We start from the raw sequence: 12,785 nt of genomic DNA on the forward strand, positions 1-12,785 counted from the left end.
GTGGATCACAAGATTTCTGTGCCTCCGTCGATACCCATGGAATTTTGAGTGTGTAATTATGTACGCGTGGTATGAATGCCACTGCCTGATCGGGGCTGGGACGTAGGCCACATTGCTAGTCGAGCTCTTGATGAGCCGCGCCGTCTTGGTGCAGCATAGTCCGGACCCTCTTTACGATGTCCTGGGGCTCGGCAGCCGGATTATGGTTCTGCTTGAGAAGGCCGCTCTGTACTTCTGCTGCTAGGGCGGCGGTGTGCTCCTCTGTTCGGAGGGAGCGTTCCGTGTTTCCGTTGACTATTATGACGCCGCGTGGGCCGGACATCTTGAGCTTGAGATAAGCATAGTGCGGCACCGCATTGAACCGAGCGAATGCCGTCCGTCCAAGAAGTGCGTGATAACCACTGCAGAATGGGACGATGTCGAAGATTAACTCCTCGCTTCGGAAGTTGTCGGGGGATCCAAAGACAACCTCTAGTGTGATTGATCCCGTACAGCGGGCCTCTACACCTGGTATGACTCCTTTGAAGGTAGTCTTCGTTGGCTTGATCCTTGATGGGTTAACGCCCATTTTGCGCATCGTGTCTTGATAGAGCAGATTGAGGCTGCTACCACCGTCCATGAGGACTCTCGTTAGGTGGAATCCATCAATGATTGGGTCCAGGACTAGTGCGGCTGATCCGCCATGCCGGATACTGGTCGGATGATCCCGACGATCAAAAGTGATCGGGCATAATGACCATGGATTGAATTTGGGGGCGACTGGCTCTATCGCATAGACGTCCCTTAGTACGCGTTTGCGTTCCCTTTTGGGGATGTGTGTGACGTATATCATGTTTATTGTTTTAACTTGAGGGGGAAACGTCTTTTGTCCCCCTGTGTTCGGTTGCCGGGGCTCCTCGTCGTCGTCCTCGCTTTGTGATCGCTTTTCCCTGTTCTCAGCGTTTAATTTGCTGGCCTGTTTAAAAACCCAACAATCTCTGTTGGTATGATTGGCTGGTTTTTCTGGGGTGCCATGTATCTGGCACGGGCGATCGAGTATGCGGTCCAGGCTGGATGGTCCCTGATTGTTTCTCTTGTATGGTTTCTTCCGCTGGTTGGACTTGGAGCCGTTGAATCCGGCGTTGACTGTAGTGTCATCGGTATTATCACCATTGCTTCGGCGTTTGTGTCTGTTACGTCGGAGCTTGCCGCTGTTGTTCTTAGCCTCGGAAGGGCCTGCCTCGCTGGCTGTGTTTTTGCTGCGAGCCAACCAACTATCCTCACCTGTGCAAAAGCGGGTCATGAGTGCCGTGAGGGCTGCCATAGATTTTGGCTTTTCTTGGCCGAGGTGGCGGGCGAGCCATTCGTCGCGGATGCTGTGTTTAAAGGCCCCTAAGGCTTCGCCATCCGGACAGTCGACGATCCGGTTCTTTTTAGTTAGGAACTTGGTCCATAACTTCCTGGTTGACTCCCTGGGCTGTTGAACTATGTGACTTAAGTCATCGGCGTCGGCGGCCGAACATATGTACCTTGGAAGTTGTCGAGAAAGGCTTCTTCCAGGTCCTCCCAGCTGCCAATAGAATTCTCGGGCAGACTGTTTAGCCAGTGCCGGGCTGGCCCTTTAAGTTTTAGTGGGAGGTATTTGATGGCGTGAAGATCATCCCCGCGAGCCATGTGGATATGGAGAATAAAATCCTCTATCCATACCGCGGGATCAATTGTTCCATCGTAGGATTCGATGTTTACGGGTTTGAACCCTTCTGGGAATTCATGATCCATTACTTCATCAGTGAAGCAAAGAGGGTGTGCGGCGCCTCTTTATCGGGCCACATCGCGACGTAGCTCTGATGGAGTCCGTCTGCGGCATTCAGCTCGGGCGTGACTAGGTTTGTCACGCCCGAATAGATAGTTGTCCCCGCACCTTAAGTCACGTCCTCGCGATCCGTAGATCAATCTTGTGCGGTCCGCTCTACTGTCTAGTTCTTGGCGAAGGTCATATGTATGGCCCCGAGCTGTCTTATCCCTGCCTTTACGGCGGAGTGGGACAGCCTGGTTTTTGGCTCGGGTTGTAGTTTTATCCTGACCGCGCGGTGGCCGGTCAGCCGCGTTGCGAGATGCTAGTGCGGGATCTGGCGCCTCATCGCGAACTGAGGTAGCAATCTGCGCTTCGGGTAACTTTTGGCTGGGCTATGAAGGTCGTATTCCTCGGCTGCCATGATATCGGTCCATCTGTCGTTGAGCAGGTCTTGATCAGCTTGAAGCTGCTGCTGCTTCTTTTTCAGGCTCCTCGTAGTGGCTATTAGCTGAAGCTTAAAGCGCTCCTGCTCCAGGGGCTCCTCAGGCACGATGAAGTCTTCGTTGCCGAGGCTCACCTCCTCCTCGGAGGGCGGACGGTAACTACCGTCCTCCGAGTCTTCTTCTATGGCCTGTTCGTCAGGGCTGACATGCCCTGATTCCCAGTTGTCTCGTTCGGCAGTTTGTTCATTGGGTTCTTCTGTGTCTTCGGCACCATCCGGAGTGTTGTCGTCTCCTGTGCTGGTGTTGCTATCCCTGCTGCGGCGGGCTTTAGAGCGGCGCCGCTGACGCCGGCGCTTTGGCTGTGTTTTAGGAGGGTCCTCCTTTGCTGGGTTCTCCTTGTCATCGTCGCTGTTATTTTCGGTGTATCTACCATGTAGACGTCGTATGAGGAAGTGGTCGTCCATCGTCCGGTGAACGGAGGGTTTTGGGCCTCCTCGTCTCCGACATCGTCGTCCATACCGTCGATGTCTTCGGAGCCATAGTCAAGCGTGTCGGTTAAGTCTTCGACGGTGGCTATGAAGTGGGTGGTGGGTGGGAGGCAAAATTCTCCCCCATGATCAGCCTCCAGCTCGAACCGGACATAATTCGGCTATGAGTCCCCCGCCAAGGACAGATTTCTTAACGAATTTAGTACATCTCCCAAGGGCGAATGCTAGAAGATGTCTATGGCGCTAAACTCAAAGATCGATAAGCGATCTAGTTCGGCGTCCGCGGATGCACATGGCTCGGAATTTATGACCAGAGACGAGTCCAGAGTTTCAGTGACAAAGACGCTGTGTGACTTTAAGTCTATGTTCGGCTCCAACGCTGTGGAATCTGCGGCCTCCATGGTGGGGTTGAGCCTCCCATCCTCGGACGGTGCAATATGCTCCGGATCTACGGCCGGAGCAGTTACAGGAGCAATCTCCCGGATGCTGCCAGACGATAGATTTAGGTCATGTTCATCGGGGTGACTAGGAGCGGTTGCCGCGGTCTAGAATCCGGCGAAGATTAAATCTCCGCGGATGTCCGCGACGTAATTCAAGCTCCCAAATCCGACCTGATGGCCAGCGGCGTAGCTGTCGATCTGCTCCATGTGGCCAAGCGAGTTGGCCCGCAGTACGAAGCCGCCAAACACAAAGATCTGTCCGGGGAGGAAGGTTTCCCCTTCGACAGCATTGTTGTTGACGATTGAAGGAGCCATCAAACCTTTTGGGGACGGCACAGTGGAACTCTCAATGAAAACACCAATGTCAGTGTCAAAACCGGCTGATCTCGGGTAGGGGGTCCCGAACTGTGCGTCTAAGGTCGATGGTCACATGAGACAGGGGACACGATGTTTACCCAGATTCGGGCCCTCTCTATGGAGGTAATACCCTACTTCCTTCTTGATTGATCTTGATGAATATGAGTATTACAAGAGTTGATCTACCACGAGACCATCGTAATGGCTAAACTCTAGAAGTCTAGCCTGTATGACTATGATAATGAATATCTCCCCTTTCCGGACTAAGTCCTCCGGTTTATATAGACACCAAGGAGATCTAGGGTTACACAAGGTCGGTTATAGAGAAAGGAATCTACATATCCGGTCGCCAAGCTTGCCTTCCACGCCAAGGAGAGTCCCATCCGGACACGGGTGCAGTCTTCGATCTTCGTATCTTCACAGCCCATCAGTCCGGCCCATGGCTAACAGGGCAGACACCCGAGGACCCCTTAGTCCAGGACTCCCTCAACGAGATCGTAATGGCTAAAACCCTAGAAGTCAAGCCTGTATGACTATGATTATGATTGTTGGGCCTCTACGGACCTAGCCCTCCGGTTTATATAGACACCGGAGGGAACTAGGGTTACATAAAGTCGGCTATAGAGAAAGGAATCTTCATATTTGGTCGCCAAGCTTGCCTTCCACGCCAAGGAGAGTCCCATCTGGACACGGGTAGAGTCTTCGGTCTTCTTATCTTCACGGCCCATCAGTCCGGCCCATGCATAACAGGTCGGACACCCGAGGACCCCTTAATCCAGGACTCCCTCAATAGCCCCCGAACCAGGCTCCAATGACGAGGTGTCCGGCGCGCAGATTGTCTTCGGCATTGCAAGGCGGGTTCTTCCTCCGATGACTTCAAAGTGATGTATTCGGCCTTCCATTTAATGTCGTGCCCCTCGGCTTCTGCGCATCAACAATTTCAGCTTCCACGTGTCAAGCGAATGTGAGAGGTCAGGGTGTTTTTACACATATCACCCCGGCGCTGTAAGGAGGAGTGTCTATTTAAAGAGATTGGATCTCAGATCCATTCAGCACCACTGGGAAAAATCCTCAGATCTTGCTATGAAAGGCCACTCCCACGTGGCTAGCGCTTCCAGCTCTTCCTCCCGTCCCTGCAACCCAGAAAAAGGTGATTGGGAGAAATGTTCCGTATCCCACGGTCAGCTAGTGAAGCTGCGAACACAGGGATTTCTTCCCCCCGCGGTCTGGTCCCTGTTCGGGCAGGGTTGACCTCCTTCAATGACGAGGCCTAGGTGGAGAATTTCCCCAACCCATATAGGGGGGAGCGAGTGTGCTTTGTCCCTTATCTGCTAAGAGGTGTCGGATTTCCAATTCATCCGTTCCTCCGAGGGCTTCTGGAGTATTATGGCCTCCAACTGCACAACTTCGCTCCCGCATCCATCCTGCATATCGCAGGTTACGTGGCACTTTGTGAGTTGTTCCTGGGTTGTGAGGCCCATTTTGAATTGTGGAGAAAGCTCTTCTGTCTCGTCCCGGGTAACTATGAGGGATCCATATTTGAAGTGGGCGGAGCCGAGGTATGGCGCATCGCCGAGACCGGATACCTGTCCGGCACACCGAAGAAAGCATCTGAAGAATGGCCTTCCGAATGGTTTTATATCAAGGACGTCGCACTTCTTGACCCAGTTCGGAGGGGTTTTCCCGAATTCACAAGCGTTCTTTTGAAGAAATGCCACAGTTGGCGCCCTTGAAGCCTCGTGGAGGAAGATAGTGCGGCAATTCGTCAACTCATGAGCAAGATAAAGACGCTCGCCCAGTCCGGATTATCAATAGTCGAGGTAATGGCGACTTCCATAGTACGGGGGGTTCAGCCACTCCAATACAGAGGGCTTCCCATGTGGCACTACAATGGGGAGGATGACGCCTCCCGCTACGGCCAGAAGGGTCCGGACACCCCCGCCGCTCTGGCCAAAATATTGGCCCAACTGTTCAAAGGGGAGGAGGAGGAATTTCTTCGTATCAAGCGCAGAGATGGATTTTCCATGTATAATCCTTTTAGATGGGTAAGCCCCAACCCCTCTGCTCTACTCACTCCACTCCCTGAGCCACTTTCAAGGAATATTAATCCGTCCATTTATAACAGCACTGGTAGAAGATCTCCGAGGGGCTTCACAGCCCCACCCCGCAGCCCGAGGGCCACAACCGGGACCTTGACCCCGGATTTGAAGAGGATCCGAATATATTCGTGGTGCTCGAGGATGGAGTGTTTTACCAGGCGAGCTATGACGGCACGGAAGTGGCCATCACCACCGATTACCCCGGTCTTCTCCCTGCTTCACACGTAAGTAATCAGGAGACATCTCCTCCGAAAGAGTTCCCTCGTTCTGCCTCACCCACCGCATTGTATCGTGCTCAAAAGGGGAGGCATTCGGCGCGCCATGCTGCCCAAGAGGCGACTCCAAAGAGAGCAGCCCCTACACTGGGCAAGCCCTCGAAGAGGAAGGCTAACGAAGACGCGGCCGAGCCTTCATTGAAGAGGTATTTATTTGTGAATATGCCCCTTGGTAGTCACATCCAACTGTGACAGTCCACTGTGTTTTATCAGGAAGAGCGTTTGCCGGACTATGTCCGGGGATCCTGCCGGCCGCGCCTCCACGAGTCAGGTTCCCGACCCTGCTTTAAAGGCAAGGGCTGATGTGGGAGTGACGCTGGAATGTCCCTCGGCGGAGGAGTCGGATGATGTATCCGTCACAAACTCAGAAGTGGAGAGCGCCATGAATCATCGACGCCGAAGAGCCGTTCTACGCGACCCCGGCTTTACGAATGAGGCATTCAATGCCTTCAGCTCGGCTGATGCATATATCCAAGCTGCTCGAGACGGGCTTGCCAGAGCCACAGACCAACATATAAAAGATATGCGGGTAAGTTTATTATACAAAACTGATAATTATATACTAGTAGCCCCTGAGACTTGTAGCAGTTGATACAGCTGATTTAAGGATCATTGTATAACCAGGTGTTGTCGGAGAAAAACGGCCTGTTGTCTCAGGAACTAGATAAGTGTCGGATCCAGCTAACTGCTGCTACCGCCAAACTGGAGAAATCCAAGAAGGCATCACCTGGTAATGTTTCCCTCCATCGAGAAAGCATAATTGTATACCGGTAATGCTAACACTGTTGCCCATCTTATGGCAGGATCATCAGATCAACTGAAGGAGCAACTGAAAGCCGCCCAAGCGGAAGAACAAGAAGCCAAAAGACTGCTGGCCGCGGGCGAACGTGTGCTGACACGAGTCAGAGATGAGAAAAACAAGCTGAAAGATGCCCACACCCAGCTGGGCGAAGAACTGAAAGATGTACGGGCCCAGCTGGCTGATTTCATAAAGGAAAATAACAGGCTACACGGCGGCATATTTGGTATGTGGTCACACCTAACTCCGTGTAGTTCGGAGATTAAAGGGACTAACAGAATTATATTCGTAGGTATGCTGACCGGCCGTCCTGAAGAGGAGATGTCCGGAATCTCGAGCGATCTGCTACAAGAGATGTCCCAAATGCACGAGCAAGCTCGGCAGGCGATGCGAAGTGTTGCCAAGGCTTTATGGCCATCCGCCTCCCCTCCAGGAAGGATGGAGGAGCTTATAGAGCTATTCAAGGGAGCGCAGCGGCGCTTCCTATTATGGAAGATATCGGCCTGCCGGGAAGGTGCACGAGAAGCCTGGGCCATGGTAAAAACACGGTATACCAAGCTTGATCCAAATCATATGGCCCGGGTCAGACCTCTAGGGTCAGATGGGAAAGAAATTCCCGTGAATTTGGTATATGACCAAGTAGAAGTAGCCGCCAGATATTCCCAACAGGATTGTAAGTTAGACAGCCTGTTAGACGGTATAGAGGAGGAAATTTATGAGTCCAAGTGACTATGTACTTTCCTTGACTTATTTGTCTCTAGCCGGACTGTAAAACGATTGTCATGGCCGACCTTTTCGCTTCGACCTCTGGACCCGAAGGTGCAGAGTGTTTCTGAATACCTGGGTGGCAAAATATACCGGGGTATGCGTGGAAACCAGACATAGGGGTCATAGTTGCTTCAACAGACAAGTTGTATCCGGCTAGCTATGTTATATTACATTGTGATTGTAAGAAACATCTTCCAGAGAGAATAGTTCCGTTAAGGGTTCCTTTCCCTGGGTATACATGCGTTAATGTGCACGTCTGAACTGTGATTTGACAAAATCGCAGTATATTCAACATCTGGGGGTTCATATTTTAATGACTGTAAAAACATATTTAGTTCGCCGACCGAATATTCCCTTAAGAACGCTAGCTTTCGGCTTCACCCAGTCTGACGTACACATCTGGATGACCCGGCAGTAACAATCGCAGAGCTGCTCCCTTTATGCCCTAGCCGAACTAACAGGAACGTAGGGCATAAGCACAGGAGCCAGGCAACCCAGCTTGGCCAAAACTTAAGTCATATCGATGCATATAATGGCGAACAAAAGGTACATTTGGGGAAAACGCGCATATGTGATGAGCTTGATGCTCGAAAAATAACAATAATAAGCTTCTGTCAAAGAAGCCCCCAGGTATAATTGACTCTTTGTATATCACAAGCGCACGGTTTAGCCGCACGAAAAGCTTTAAGGCTAAGAAAGGAAAAAGTGAAAAGAGAGGCAAAAGTAATGGAAACAATAGGGAGAAGGAGACGAACAAAGAGTCCGGCGCTAGGCATAGAGTCTTCGGAGTTTGGCCGCGTTCCAGGGGTTCGGCTCTAGGCGATTGTCTGACGCATCATGCAAGCGATACGCTCTGATGTCTACTACACAACCTTCTTCTTGTAGACGTTGTTGGGCCTCCAAGTGCAGAGGTTTGTAGGACAGTAGCAAATTTCCCTCAAGTGGATGACCTAAGGTTTATCAATCCGTGGGAGGCGTAGGATGAAGATTGTCTCTCTCAAACAACCCTGCAACCAAATAACAAAGAGTCTATTGTGTCTCCAACACACCCAATACAATGGTAAATTGTATGGGTGCACTAGTTCGGCGAAGAGATGGTGATACAAGTGCAATATGGATGGTAGATATAGGTTTTTGTAATCTGAAAATATAAAAACAGCAAGGTAACTAATGATAAAAGTGAGTGTAAACGGTATTGCAATGCTAGGAAACAAGGCCTAGGTTTCACACTTTCACTAGTGCAAGTTCTCTCAACAATAATAACATAATTTGATCATATAACTATCCCTCGACATGCAACAAAGAGTCACTCCAAAGTCACTAATAGCGGAGAACAAACGAAGAGATTATTGTAGGGTACGAAACCACCTCAAAGTTATTCTTTCGGATCGATCTATTCAAGAGCCCGTAGTAAAATAACATGAAGTTATTCTTTCCTTTCGATCTATCATAGAGTTCGTACTAGAATAACACCTTAAGACACAAATCAACCAAAACCCTAATGTCACCTAGATACTCCAATGTCACCTCAAGTATCCGTGGGTATGATTATACGATATGCATCACACAATCTCATATTCATCTATTCAAACCAACACAAAGTACTTCAAAGAGTGCCCCAAAGTTTCTACCGGAGAGTCAAGACGAAAACGTGTGCCGACCCCTATGCATAAGTTCACAAGGTTACTGAACCCGCAAGTTGATCACCAAAACATACGTCAGGTAGATCACGTGAATATCCCATTGTCACCACAGATAAGCACATGCAAGACATACATCAAGTGTTATCAAATCCTTAAAGACTCAATCTGATAAGATAACTTCACAGGGAAAACTCAATCCATTATAAGAGAGTAGAGGGGGAGAAACATCATAAGATCCAACTATAATAGCAAAGCTCGCGATACATCAAGATCGTGCCAAATCAAGAACACGAGAGAGAGAGAGATCAAACACATAGCTACCGGTACATACCCTCAGCCCCGAGGGTGAACTACTCCCTCCTCATCATGGAGAGCGCCGGGATGATGAAGATGGCCACCGGTGAGGGATCCACCCTCCGGCAGGGTGCCGGAACAGGGTCCCGATTGGTTTTTCGTGGCTACAGAGGCTTGCGGCGGCGGAACTCCCGATCTATTGTGTTCCCCGATGTTTTAGGGTATATGGATATATATATAGGCGAAAGAAGTTGGTCAGGGGAGTCACGAGGGGCCCACGAGGGTGGGGGCGCCCAGGGGGGTAGGGCGCGCCTCCCTGCCTCGTGGCTTCCTCGAAGCTTCCCTGGCGTCTACTCCAAGTCTCCTGGATTGCTTCCGTTCCAAAAATAACTCTCTCGAAGGTTTCATTCCGTTTGGACTCCATTTGATATTCATTTTCTTCGAAACATTGAAATAGGCAAGAAAACAGCAATTTGGGCTGGACCTCTGGTTAATAGGTTAGTCCCAAAAAATAATATAAAAGTGTATAATAAAGCCCATTAAACATCCAAAACAGAATATATAATAGCATGAATACTTCATAAATTATAGATACGTTGGAGACGTATCAGCATCCCCAAGCTTAATTCCTGCTCGTCCTCGAGTAGGTAAATGATAAAAGAAATAATTTATGAAGTGTGAATGCTAGCAGGTGCACAAGTTTGATCAATGATAATTTCAATCACCTTTTCTAGCATCATTATATGTCATAATAGTAGCTCAACTCATAAAACTTTTCATGATCAAGTAACAAGCTATTCACATGTTAAAGCATAGAGCATAAACTTTCTTGAAAACTAACAAACTATGTTCTCAGTCATCAAACAATTGCAATTCATCTTATTTTCAGGAAGGGTCTATGTAAGAGGTTTGATTTAGCAAATTCCACATACTCAACTATCATATAGTCTTCCATGATTGCTACCACTCAAAGCATATTTTTAGAACAAATAGCATTCATCGAACACAGAGAAAGATAGGGGCTTAATGCTTCGCCTCCCAACCTTTTACCTCAAGGGTAATGTCAATAATAATAGTTCATGATCAAATATATTTGAATGGCCATATATGCTTAGATCTTTCCATCACATGATGCTTGCCAACTAAAGAGTAGGTTTTAATGAGAAGGAATACTACTGACTCTTGCATAAAAGTAAAAGATAGACCCTTCGCAGAGGAAAGCAGGGATTTGCAGAGGTGCCATAGCTCGAAGCTAAAACAGAGATGAAAATAATTTTGAGAGGTATGCTTTCATTGTCAACATAACGACCAAGAGTTCCCAATATCTTCCATACTAGATACATTATAGGCGGTTCCCAAACAGAAAGGTAAAGATTTTACTCCCCCTCCACCACCAATCACACTCCATGGCTTGTCCGAAACAACGGGTGCCGTCCAACTTTCAACAATCCTGGGGGAGTTTGTTTAAATTATTTGTGATTTTGTTTTTGATCTTTTGATCATAGGACTGGGCATCCCAATTACCAGCCATTTTCTCGTGAATGATGAGCGGAGTCCACTCATCGTGAGAATAACCCACCTAGCATGGAAGATACTGACAGCCCCTAGTCGCTACATGAGCGATTCGGGCATACAAAACAGATTATTATTTGTAGGTTTAGAGTTTGGCACATGCAAATTTACTTGGAACGGCAGGTAAATACCGCATATAGGTAGATATGGTGGACACTCATGGAAGAAACTTGGTTCAAGGAATTTGGATGCACAAGTAGGATTCCCGCTTAGTACAGATATTTTGGCTAGCAAAGGATTCTAAATAGCAAGCACCACATGTTAGAGGATCCATAACAATATAACTTCTATACAAATATACCCAAGCATAACTCATTATGTTGTCTTCCTTGTCCAACTTCAACTAATTTGCTCAAGTTTGAAAATAATTAATGGGGCTCACAATCATAGAAGATGTCCAAGATAGTATATTTATATGTGAAATCTCTCTTCCTTCAATATTCTTTCATGAATTGTTCAAGTGACCAATACAATGTTTGCTAACCTTCAAAAAATTTACCACCTCTACTTCTTATATGTGAAGGCATTACTCCTCATGGGAAAGGCATATGAAACATATATAATTTCAGATTTATGACATTCAAATCATTCAACCATTTACTCATAGGATATAAGTGAAGCACATGAGTAAATGACAAACTACTCCAAAAAGATATAAGTGAAGATCAATGAGTAGTTAAATAATTATGTAGCTATGTGAAGACTCTCTTTCATTTAAGAATTTCAGATCTTGGTATTTTATTCATACAGCAAGCAAAACAAAAAATAAAATTGACGCTCCAAGAAAAACACATATCATGTGGTGAATAAAAATATAGCTCCAAGTAAAGTTACCAATGAACGAAGACGAAAGAGGGGATGTCATCCGGGGCATACCCAAGCTTAGGCTCTTGGTTGTCCTTGAATATTACCTTGGGGTGCCTTGGGCATCCCCAAGCTTAGGCTCTTGCCACTCCTTATTCCATAGTCCATCGAGTCTTTACCCAAAACTTGAAAACTTCACAACACAAAACTCAACAGAAAATCTTATGAGCTCCATTAGTATAAGAAAATAAATCACCACTTAGGTACTGTTGTGAACTCATTCTAAATTCATATTTGTGTAATATCTACTGTATTCCAACTTATCTATGTTTCATACCCTCCGATACTACTCATAGATTCATCAAAATAAGCAAACAACACATGGAAAACAGAATCTGTCAAAAACAGAACATTTTGTAGTAATCTGTATCAAACGTATACTCCTGTAACTTCAAAAATTCTGAAATAAATTGGTGGACCTGAGGAATTTGTCTATTAATCATCTTCAAAAAGAATCAACTAAATAGCTGTCACAGCCCTAGCTTTGGCCTTTGCTTGTCATTGCATATGCATCCATGCATCATCTTAAATTCAAGGAAATTGAATTGAGGGAATTCTCAAGCCTCAGAAATCTTTTAAAAAATGATCAACATTAAAATATTTTCAAATGAGCCCAACAAAATGTTCCTGCTAATCTCTAAAAATATTGGCAAGAGCTAAAACTCAAACCAATATTTTTGGAATCACAGAAATAATTATTCTTAGGCCTTTGAATTAATTCACTAGCTATTTGAATTGGGTTTATTTACTATAAAATAGATATAAGCCCAATAATTTTGAAAGTTTGCATGTGGCTCTGAAATAGTTTCCTAAGTCCACATAATAATTTTCAGAAGCATAAAAATTGGTTTGGTTTGAAAACCAAACTCAAAACAAACTTCAAACAAAAGAGAAAACAGAAACAAACAGAATAAAAGAGAGAGAGGAAAGCTTACCTGGCGCTTACCTACAGCCCAGAGGCCCAGCACT

Source organism: Aegilops tauschii, chromosome 2 (genome assembly GCF_002575655.3).
Source record: "Aegilops tauschii subsp. strangulata cultivar AL8/78 chromosome 2, Aet v6.0, whole genome shotgun sequence".
In the NCBI taxonomy this organism is placed as follows: Eukaryota; Viridiplantae; Streptophyta; class Magnoliopsida; order Poales; family Poaceae; genus Aegilops; species Aegilops tauschii.